Consider the following 11,159-nt stretch of genomic DNA (forward strand, 5'->3'; position numbering starts at 1 on the left):
GAGAAAACTTCTAAGAAGCTTTTTTCTTTGCAAATTTTTCCTTAGTGAGAGTTTTCAAGGTTCCTGGACATTGACTTAAATAGTCATTTTCTATCCATATACTTTACAAAAAAATGGACCTTAGGTACTTAAACATATGATTAAACTCTCCTTGAGTGGATATGAGTGTTCATAAAATTTCTCTCCAGTCGAAATGCTTTCCAGAGCTATTTCACTTGTTTTCTTTAAGGAGTCTGGTTTGGGTTTTTTTGTTGTTGCCTTTTTAATTTTTCTTCTTTCACAACAATAATTCATGACAGTGTTGTTAAAAAATAAATTGTAAAAGAGTGACCCAGATGTAGTATTTTCTCCAGATTGCAGTCTTCATAATCTCACAGAATCTAGCTTCTGATATTTGTAGAAGTTGAAAATTTTCCTTACACTTATCTGAGAGAATTAGTTCCCGAGGATCGTGAAAATCCAGCATCCAGGAATTTCCAAATACCTGAGGTAGATTTAAAAATCACATTGTATTTTTTTTTCCCAGTAAAATTACAGTAGCCCTCTTGGTTATTTTGGATAGACTTTCCCCACTTTGATTCTTCCTCCAAGAGCAGAACTCTTATCAAGTTCTGAAATAAAGGACGTCTGTTTGTTATTTTGAAGTGACTGCTGTGTCATTAGGTAAAATGAGAGGAAAATTAATTAACTCAATATTATGCGATTTTTTTTAACCCATTACTGTTTACCAGAGATATTAGAAAGAGTTCAAGTTGCAAATAGTCAGATATTAGTTCTGAAAACTAAATATGTGCTTAGCTTTGTCCTTTGGGAATTTTTTTGTCCTTAACTCACACCACTACAAAGGCTGAACAAAATGTGCCATGCATTGCTGATTTTGAATGCAAGGATAGGAGGAAAGATATGTTGGATTGTGACGTGCCTCTTGAGGAACCAATTTTTCATGTTTCAGATAAGACCTCTATCAACATTAAACTATGGACCATAACTAATAAACAGTTACAAAGCTATGTAATTAAAATTTTTTGTTCTGTTTTCGAAATGGCACAGTAATTTCAGGCTTTGGAGTAGGAGGAGGAGGATCAAGAAGTATTGAGGACTATACACAAAATATTTATCCAAAATTATTCCATTCATGCTCTGCTGTCATTGGACAGCAATAAGTTTAGAAGTATTTGATGCTGATTCAGAAAATAAAGTGCTTTTCATAATCTGTTATTTTCTGATTCCTTTTTAGAGGGAGAGTCTCTAAATACTGAGTAGGTTTGTAGACAATATTATACATAGAATACAAAGACATATTATACATAAAATACCTTAATTTTAGGAATTCTTTGAGAAATGCTGGGTACAAGGACATGTTAGCATATCACTTTCTGATATATGACAGGGCTACTAGCATATCACTTTCTGTTTTTTAATCAAAATATTAGTCCTAAAATAATGTACCTTATCTCTAATTCCTTCATCATAGTTAGATAATCCATTTTAAAATTTGAGCATTCCCTACTCAGGAAATCAAGGCATTATTTTTTCCCCAGATCGTCCAAAGAATTTAGGTAAACATCTTCTTTCAAAACATTTCTGGTGTTCATAACGTCACGATATCTTTTTTCAAAAAGATCCTTTCCATCAGCCTTGACTTTTGTTATCAGACAGCAGTCACATCTGTTGAAAACTAGGCCAGCACAAATGCAAACAACCTTTTTTTCCAGAGTAGACTTCCTATATTGTTTTAGAGGCAGCGTTTTCACACACTGTCGGAATGAAAACCTCTTACTGGATTATAAAAAGACATGTGGCACTGAACTAACGTTTTTCTCATTGTAATTAAGGTATTGAGGCCAGTGGTATCAGGGCTTGGACAACACTGAACACTTTCAAAACTCCATTTGAAATACGCACCCAAACTATGTAGGGTTATTCTAGACTGTTCTATTAGATTATTCTATTTTTTTCCTATATAATACAATGGCTTGTGCAGTTATTTTGTACTAGAGCAAATAAAAGCCTTAGATATGTGAACAATTACTTTGCTGACATCATCTCACAGCAAAAGGCAGCCTGCACTTAATAACATCTCTTCAGAAAGGTGACACTGTGTTAATTAACACCATGGAGAAGAACATGAGGGTAAAGTGTGGCTACACAAGGCTCTCAAATACTCTGGTCAGAAAGCAGTTCAGAATCCACTCACTGAAGAAAATCGTAATGCTTGCTCCATCACACTTATGGGCTATCCTCAAGAATGTAATTAATAAGATTAGTTGGCAAAAAAGGTTTTAATAATAGAGTTATCTGTGCTCCTATGGAAGAATTCTGTAATTAAAAATGTAGTGGATAAAAACCATGCAGAGCACAAAGTTTTATTGTTTTTTTTTTTTTTTGAAGATAAACAGGATTAATTGTACCATAATTAAAACATAATTGACAATTTCATTTTTTCAAGGACATTTTTTGACCACATTGCTCCATTTAATCATGCAAATGAATAAACAACATGTTGAATATTCGTCTCAAATAATCCACATATATATTTCTATGGAAAAAAACCTAATTAAGCTATATTTTTAGCTATAGAGATGAAAAAGATCAAATCAAGTGATTTTCAAAGCTCAAAAAAAAGTTGGTAGAATTCACAATACAGATAGTTCTTTTTGTACAGAGCTACTCCAGCATTTGTGTCTTATAAATAAATGATTACCAAAGTTTAGCACAAGGTTTTCAAAAACTTGGAAACAACAACAACAGCATTTGTTGTGCAATCATGATTTTTCCCAGACAATGGTTGATACTCTGTGGGAAAAGTAACTTTCTAAAAATTTTAAACAATAAATCATCAACAAATTAATAATTTATTAATTTTTAATAATAAATCAATTTTTGATAAGGAAATTAAAAAAAATTCTGGTGCTGAACAGCTTTATGCAGGGTTTTTTCAGATGCTGTGGAAACATGTTTGCAACAGGAATCTGCTGTTTCCTCCAAATATGAGACAAAGGTAAACCAAACCCAAGTGACCCCACAACAGCTCCGACTCATGAGCAGCAGGTGGCAGTAGGTTATTTATTATTTTTACACTGTGTTGCAGTGCATCAACGTTCCTGTCTATCATTTACAGAAATTGCAGAGAATATGTGCATATTAATTAATGAGCATTGTAAGTCCTTTTTCATTGTTTACCTCCAGCATATGCATCCTGTCTCCTACTCCTGACACAGCGATTTATCAATCTGAAAATACAGGGAAGGTGATCTCGCTAATAATATTGTACATTGTCAGAGTTATTTGATATAACTTTAAAATCTCTATTTGTTGCTACATTTTTAGGACAGATATCTGCACCTCTCTTGCAAAGAACTTTTGGAAGTTAGAGGGATAATGCAGGAGATGTACTTGCTTTAAGGCCTTAGCATGGCATGTCAAGCATTAAAGGATCAGAGCCATTGTGAGCAGCAGTTACAGTAACACCACAGAATCACAGGTTGGTTTGGGTTGGAAGGGATCCCAAAGCTCGTGTTGTTCCACCCCCTGCCATGGGCAGGGACACCTCCCACTGTCCCAGGCTGCTCCCAGCCCCAATGTCCAGCCTGGCCTTGGACACTCCAGGGATCCAGGGGCAGCCCCAGCTGCTCTGGGCACCCTGTGCCAGGGCCTGCCCACCCTGCCAGGGAACAATTCCTGCCCAATCTCCCATCCAGCCCTGCCCCCTGGCACTGGGAAGCCATTCCCTGTGTCCTGTCCCTCCAGCCCTTGGCAATTGTCTCTCTGCAGGTTTCCTGCAGCTCCTTCAGGCCCTGCAAGGCCCCACTGAGGTGACCCCAGAGCTTCTCCTCTGCAGGCTGAACAAGCCCAGCTCTGGCAGCCTTTCCTCCCAGCAGAGCTGCTCCATCCCTCTGCTCATCCTGGTGCCTGCCCTGGCCTGGCTGCAGCAGCTCCAGCTCCTTCCTGAGCTGGGCCCAGGGCTGGGGCAGCTCTGCAGGTGGGGGCTCAGCTGAGGGGGCAGAGGGGCAGAATCCCCCCTGCCCTGCTGCCCATGCTGGGGCCCAGCCCAGCCCAGGGGGTTTGGGGTTCCAGCTCAGGGAGATTTGGGGTTCCAGCTCAGGGGGTTTGGGGTTCCAGCTCAGGGGGTTTGGGGTCCCAGCACAGGGGGTTTGGGGTCCCAGCCCAGGGGGTTTGGGATCCCAGCACAGGGGGTTTGGGGTCCCAGCACAGAGGGTTTGGGATCCCAGCTCAGGGGGTTTGGTCTCCCAGCACAGAGGGGTTTGGGGTTCCAGCACAGGGAGATTTGGGGTCCCAGCTCAGGGGGTTTGGGGTCCCAGCACAGGGAGATTTGGGGTCCCAGCACAGGGGGTTTGGGGTCCCAACTCTCACCCAGAGCACCCCCAGGGCTTTTCCCAGGGCTGCTCCCTCTGCTCAGCTCCAGCCTGGATCCACCCAAGGACTGTCCTGACCTAGCCTGGTTCAACCTTATGAGATCCCCATGGGCCACTTCTGGGAATGTCCAGGATCCTCTGGATGCCATCCTGTCACCGCCCCTTCAGCTTGATGTCACCTGCAAACCTGCTGAGGGTGCCACAATCCCTCTGTCTGTGTCATTGATTCAGTATGGACCCCTGAGGGACACCACTGGTCACTGATGTCCATCGTGACTCTGAGCTGTTGACCCCTACCCTGTACATGTGACCATCCATCCACTTTCTTTCTTATCCAACAGCCCACTCATTAAATCCTTCTCTCTCCAATTTAGAGAAGGGTATTTTGAGGGACTGCAGTTGGCAGAAACAAGTGACTGGAACTAATACATCTAAGAGGAGAGCAAAGACAGTATCAATAATATCAGTATATTTGTGTGAATGATACCAATTCACTCTAAGCAGCCCTGCCCAAAATTCACAGTAATTTTGGGGAAATTACAGGGCTGCTCGAGACTTGTGTCACAATGCTTTATGAGAGTATGCAATTGAACTATGAAATGGGGAAATAATGGTAGTCATCATCAGTAGCATCTGCCTTTGCAATAAATATCCTTTTAAAGTCATGACTGCAGCAGGGAAGGCATTAGAGAAGCATTGATTTTTGCTGTGTGACATTCTATTTAGATAAAGAAATGCAGAAACTTTTTGAGAGAAGCATTTGAACGTCACATCATTTTATGTGACCATCTCTGTAATTTTGGTGTTGATGGTATTTTTCATTGTGGATAAAACTATTTAATTTCTTTCTGCTCTCTTTAATTGCATGTGGCATCCTCTTTTGGTCATGGCTATGTGAGCAAATTTTAAAGAATTTGCAAAGGAGTGTCCAAGTCAACTCTACCTGCTGACACAGTCTCTGTTAGACTGAGTATGTGCCTCATTTCTTGTAATAGAGGAAATTATGATCACTTTCAAAGAGATTCCAGTTAAGAAATATGCTCCCTCTAAGCTTTGAAGCACTTACGTGAACGCTGAATAAAAAGGCACAGCAGGATTTTATGCAAAAAAATTCTCTTTGGTACCAGCTATTATTCAAATCTGCATTTATGTGGGGCTTTCAAAGGTATGGGAGAGTGTAGGAAACTTGACGTTTCCTTCTGAACACTGGAAAAAAATTGCCTCAGTACAAATATATATATTACACTGATATGATGAGGGTTGAAATGAAATTGGATGATAAGTGTAACACAAATAAGACTTTCTTCAGATACCTGTCCCACATAATGATCATCAAAGCACCTACAAAGAATATTAGAAAAGGTTAATATATGAGGTATCATTCTAGTTACTCCTGATAATCTGTTTTTCTTCAGCACATGCAGCTGTTTGCATGAAGGCATTATGTCTGATTTTAGTACAATATCCTGGCTGTACAGTAACTATTTTACAGATTCCAATCTTATTTAGTAATATAGTTTAATGCTTGGTGAGACAGATTTGAGTAGACCTTGCTGCATGACAACCTCTTTCATTTCAAACAGATAAGTAAGATGTAGGGGATTTATATTACTCAAGTTCATTATCTGTAAAAAGAAGAACTTAAAGTCCCTGATTCAGCCTAACAACCCTCATTCAGACCGATTTGCCTCACTGAGTTCAGTAGTCACAAGAGATTGTCACACAGGTGGGACCACTGCCAGCACTGAGTCAGATCAGCTGGATTTGTCTCATCCAGCCTTGAAAAAAACTCCAAGCACTGACCATATAAATAAACTGAAATATAAGCATTTCATAGCATGCATTTCTCTGTACTTTTTTTTTCTGAATATGATGTCAAATGATGTTAGTTTATGAAGCTGACCAGTCAAATGATTTAACGTGAGGAGGAAAGGCATATACTAAATTTTTAACTCATCTGGGCATAGCAAAACAGCTAAACACCACAGACAATTTTGACTGCATCCTGTCTACCTTTGAAATGGTTATTTGTTTACCCTATGCCCTCAAAATAATTACCACAGTTAAGGAACTTCTTAATTTTCAAAGTATCATGAGGTTTTAATTGAGTTCTTAGGAATCAAAGGGTTTTGATAACCAGACATTCACAAATAACTTATGAATATTACAAGTAAATACTATGTTATGATTCATAGAATGTATGTAAGTTGTAGTAAATGGTTTTAGTCAGTCCACATGTTATTTTTTACTTTTGAATGTTAAAAACAGCACTCCCTGCTTACATTGGATCTGGTTTCTCAGAAAAGCATTTACCTGTTGCTCTCACTGATCTAGGTCAGAATACTTGATGCTACAATATTTCTTTATGATGATTTCTGATTTCTGTAAAGATGTGCAAATGCACCCACCTCACCCTATCCCACTTCCCTTACATGTAGAGTAAATGATCTTTAACTATTCATAGGTTCATAAAGAAAAGGAAATTTCCAAAGATTGTAAAGTTATTTCTTGAAAATGAATTCTGATTGACTTTTGACACTAACTGTGCTGTAATTAAGGCTCTCCTGATGGGCGAGAGTTTTTAATGTCCTTGCCAGGAGTTTGAGAGACAAACGAGACTCTCAGTCTTCGCTGCTTCCAGATAGTTGTTTATGAAGTCTTATCAGAGAAATAGAGCTACTAGTGTGACCCAGACATAGCACAAAGCAGAGAATGCAGGAGAGAGCTGGATTATCAAGATTACACGGCCTTTCTAAAGGTAAATTAACCAATGGTTACTAAAAACGTACACTATTTTTACTTTTCTGCCAATTATCTAGTAACACAATGAGGAACTGCGGAATTCTTTGTCCAGTCATCCCAAACTACTTTTACTGCAGAATATGGAGTAGTAGAAGAAGAAGAAGAAGGTTTGGAGAACAACAACAATTCTCTATTTTGATGTTTTTTACTTTTATCTATTTACTACATTAACAAACGCAAATCCTCTAAATTTTTCACCCTCTGACAATCTTACATAGTATTCTATCACCTAATTAGAAACCACCAGTGTGGTTTCTAATTCTTCCCAGAGAGTGGGCAATTTTCTCCAAGGACAAAGGTCAAAGACAGTGTTGTCCAGGGGGATAGAACCCTTCAAAACAGGCAGAGAAATATTCTCTGCACTCTGGATTCCTACAACTTTTAATTACACATTAGCTGTATTTAGGCATAGTTTTCTATATTCAACATATCTTTTACTAAGGACAAATGTTCAGAAAAGGATTTTTTTTGGAAGTATAAACATTCAAACTGTTGGTAAGACATGTTTCAAGTTTGCAGTATTTTGCAAAAACTTTCAAATATTGACTCTTTGCAAAAAAGAGTCAATATTAAATCATGATGTAACCAAAAACACATTGAAAATTGTGGGCAGGCAAGCCACATGTTCTACTGTATTTTTTGACAAGTTAATATGTGCAATTCTGCTTAAATTCCTTATGAGATCATAGTATTTATTATTTGCTTTTTGTTTTATTCTGGCATGACCTGAAATCCTTATTCAGAAAATAAAAACTAGTATAACCTATTACCATAACAAGGAAAATAAGCAAAATATGAATTTTCAATAGAGACATGTTTGGTAATTTTTGCTAACTAAGGAAAAACTGATAACAAGTCGAACAGCTTGCACCTGTTTGTGAATGTTTTGTGATATGAGGCACACAAGTGGAGATAAAGCCTCTCTGTTTCTGGGGATGCTGAATTCTGATTTGTATTCAGGTGCCCACATCCCTCTGGCTCATCAGACTCTTATGTTGGAATTAGGCATCTACATATTCTGAGCAGGCTGCTGTCATCCATTCGTAGACAGGGTTGTCATCCACTCGGATAATCCCCATAAATAGTTCATTCAGGTTTTGCCAGCCTGTTCCTCCTTCACTTTTAGGGAGCACTGTTTTTCTCCAAGTACTGTGGGCTGCTGTCCAAAGGTGGCATCTAATTGTTAATCAGACAGGGTTTTATGAATGTAGGAAATTGGTCACAGCCAGGGAGTAGCTACACGGTCTTGATAATAAAAGTGCCACTGGCACTCAGGAGAGGAAAGGGATGAGTATTTTTGCACCTACCAGTCCTGTAGCACTACAACCATCATCTGCCTCCCTCCAGGGACTGACACCCACAGTCACACACCTCTGTTTCTTGTAATTCTTCCATGAAAACTCCCCCAATCTCACTGACCTACTATTGTGGGTCTGCTGCACACACTCCTATGGTATTGAGAGAGACCAATCTGATTTTTGTTTATACCTCAACATATGTTATTCCTATAAAGGCTGTACATGTGCTCGCAGCCCTGTCCTGCAGAGGCTTCACCTGGCAGCCAACTAGGGCAGAGAAAGCAGAGAAAGATCGGGCTGTGAGCGACCCGCCACTTGCCGGTGAGACAGATACCCCAATGTCTGGGAAACTGGGCTGCGGGAGGAGCCTTAGCACATGAAAGCAGTTAATTGTGACACTGAAAGGGTTAAAATCATTGTACTGGGCATACTTTGGCATGCTTGGGCAAGAATAAGATACATTGCAACCAATGTAGAAGTTAGCAAATAACTTGGCAAGAGATAAGGAGCAAAGATTGCAAAAATGAGGGACAGAGCTTGCTAAAACCAGTGAAGAAACTGCTGAAACTGCTAACAGGAAACTGTGTATGCCTAGAGGAGAAAGGTGAAACCACGAGGAAAACATTCAGCCTTTATTGAAACAACCACCGAGCCTTCCTCAGCGTGGCCACCAGGGAGCCCTGCGCCTGCGCTCCACGTGTGCTACTGAGAATAATGAGTTCTGAGAAATGGTTTGCATAACCACACCTTTTCTAGGGAAAACAATGAATATGCATGAAATGGAACCACATCTTGTAATCTGCCGTGTGCCTGGGGTGAGTGTTTGGAGGAGCGATTCCTGCACACCCAGCGTGCTGAATAAAGCAAATAGTGCTTCTTGGACTTTGTCTCGGAAGTGTTTCTTGGTCTGGTTTGGAGTGATTCAACACAAGGGGAGTCATTTGCTTTTGGGTCTTTTTGGAGGGAACGGGGGCTCGCCTGCAGGGCCAGCCCAGCCTCCTCTCCCCTCCACTTTTTCCTCTCTGTAGTCCTGTTTCCCTGCTGATATTTGCTTTGTTTTACTTCACAGTTCCTGCGAACAAGCTTGTCACCACAATGACTTCATGCTCTGCTGCCTCCCCAATGGAGCGGGCACCGCTGCAACTAGCCAGCTGCCTCCGCTGTGTTTGCTGGCTGCAGCTGCCACTGCTTGTACCCAGCCATGATCGCTGCTGCTGTGTTGCCTGCACTGCCTGCCACACCAACCCGATATAGCACTAGCCTGTAGTGTTGCCTTTCCCTGGTCTTAAAATTAAGAACCAAACACGGTTTAAAGGAAAAGACGTTTTTACCTCGGTGTTTATTTAAGGATCCTTAAAGGTGCATGACTTCGTCCAGGTAGAATGCGCCGAAATGAACACTGAAATGCACCTGAAATGCATCCGAAATGCACCCCGAAAATGCACACAAAATGCATCCCCTGAAATGCACTCACATGATAGATCGCGTATACTATTTATAGACCTTGCAAATTAGCATATCTATCAAAGATTCCCCAATGAGAAGCTTAAATGTATAGCATGATATCCCCCCATCCCAAGGAAATCCCCCCTGGATGGGCCTCGCTTAGTTTACAGGATGTGTTCTAGAGAGGACCTTGGTTCTTTGGGATAGCATAGAACTTTCTGGCCCCAACTGTGAGGCCTCCAGGATGTTTGGTCTCCTGGCTCAAGAGAATATTAGGACTATGTTAAGTTATCGAGTTTAAGGAATTACAAGTATGCATTCTAGAGGCACTAAGGATATCTAAAAGGTATATTAAAAGGTATATAAAAGGTATGTAAAAGAAGAGGCAAAAAATCATCATGGCATCAGTAGCAACCATGCTGTCTTGCCTGTCGCACCTGGACGAGCCCACAGCCACAGCCATCATCTGCGGCACAAGCCTGCTTGCACCTGGCTGAGCCCGCGGCCACTGCTGCTTGTACCCAGCCGGTTCCCCGCCAACGGAAGGAACACGCAGCCTACTGCTGTTTGGAAATCACACCCAGCCCACCATGGCAGCTATGCAGATGCACCGCAGTTAACAGCATGCACGGTCCATCTGCTGAGCTGACGCCGACAAACCTCCCGGAGCTTCTTGTGGTGACACTGTCCCTGTGTTCTATTTCTTTCTGTTTATCCCTCTGTTCCCTGTTTACTCTCTTTTCTATCCCCCTTTAGTAGGAACACTTACTATTTTCTAGCAATAAATGGTCCTCAGATATAATATTGCCTCATTTGAGCTTTATTTTTGTCCAAAAAATCTATCAAGAGGAATCGTTCCCAACTCCCTTTGTAAAGCAGAACGGGACAGGTATCCAGAATTATTTTCTTTATACCCATTCTTATGTCATTGTCCTTGCTTATTAAATGCTTGGGAACTTTAACATTTTTCCAAAGTTAACCTAAAATGTAAATGCTTTTTATTCACAGTACTACTGAAAGAAAAAATATATTCAAGAACCGGTTGTAGTTCAGGGATTTTTTACTATAAATTCTAAGATGTCAGTGCTGAGATTTAGTTCCTTCAGCTTAACTGTCTAAACAGAGCTTTAAGTTTATGATTTTAACACGGTGTGCTTAGAGAGTGAATGACTTGTAGTGATGCTTAGATTTTTCTGAACAGAAAATAAAACAAAAGCCAAACAACCCCAAAGCATAA

The 11,159-nt window shown here is 40.4% G+C and overlaps 1 long non-coding RNA gene across 1 annotated transcript in view; it reads left to right on the top strand.

Annotated features, from left to right (window-relative positions):
• LOC125320022 overlaps positions 1-10,779 on the top strand; it is a 29,847-nt gene extending 19,068 nt beyond the window's left edge. The window contains exon 4 of the long non-coding RNA XR_007200965.1: positions 9,546-10,779. This is a non-coding gene — a long non-coding RNA (uncharacterized LOC125320022). The remainder of the gene's footprint in view (positions 1-9,545) is intronic.
• Positions 10,780-11,159: the final 380 nt, after the last annotated feature.

The sequence above is a fragment of the Corvus hawaiiensis genome, chromosome Z (assembly GCF_020740725.1).
Source record: "Corvus hawaiiensis isolate bCorHaw1 chromosome Z, bCorHaw1.pri.cur, whole genome shotgun sequence".
Classification (NCBI taxonomy): Eukaryota; Metazoa; Chordata; class Aves; order Passeriformes; family Corvidae; genus Corvus; species Corvus hawaiiensis.